Source organism: Priapulus caudatus, unplaced genomic scaffold, assembly GCF_000485595.1.
Source record: "Priapulus caudatus unplaced genomic scaffold, Priapulus_caudatus-5.0.1 Scaffold950, whole genome shotgun sequence".
NCBI lineage: Eukaryota > Metazoa > Priapulida > Priapulimorpha > Priapulimorphida > Priapulidae > Priapulus > Priapulus caudatus.
Window position 1 is genome coordinate 120,828 of NW_014578011.1, and position 534 is coordinate 121,361.

Consider the following 534-nt stretch of genomic DNA (forward strand, 5'->3'; position numbering starts at 1 on the left):
TGAGAGAGAGAGAGAGAACGAGCGTGAGAGAGAGAACGAGCGTGAGAGAGAGAGAGAGAGAGAGAAACAGAGAGAGAGAGAGAGAGAGAGTTGTAAGGCTGTTATTACGCGTGTATCTGTAATAGCACGTCTCGCGACAACTATGATCGTTCATTCTGTGTACCTCCTGCCGTAATGACACGCTAAGGTGAGTTATGATAAGCTATACGGTAACCGCGTCGTCGGCGCCCCTATACATACACACACACTCTAGCACATGCATCACCAGGGTTGCTATTTACACTGCTCACTTCGCTGACATTAGGCCGTCTGCGCCTTCAATCAAGTCGACGTTTAATCTGGGAGCTCGCGCATAATAAATGACAGGTGAATGCCGCGGTCAACTTAATCGCTTGCGCTAATATGAAGCCTTGCGCCTGCATACGAGTTTCCCTTAAATTCTCATTCATTCAGTGTCCCCGCCCGCCTGCGCTCTCTCTCCTCTCTCTCTCTCTCTCTCTCTCTCTCTCTCTCTCTATATATATATATATATAT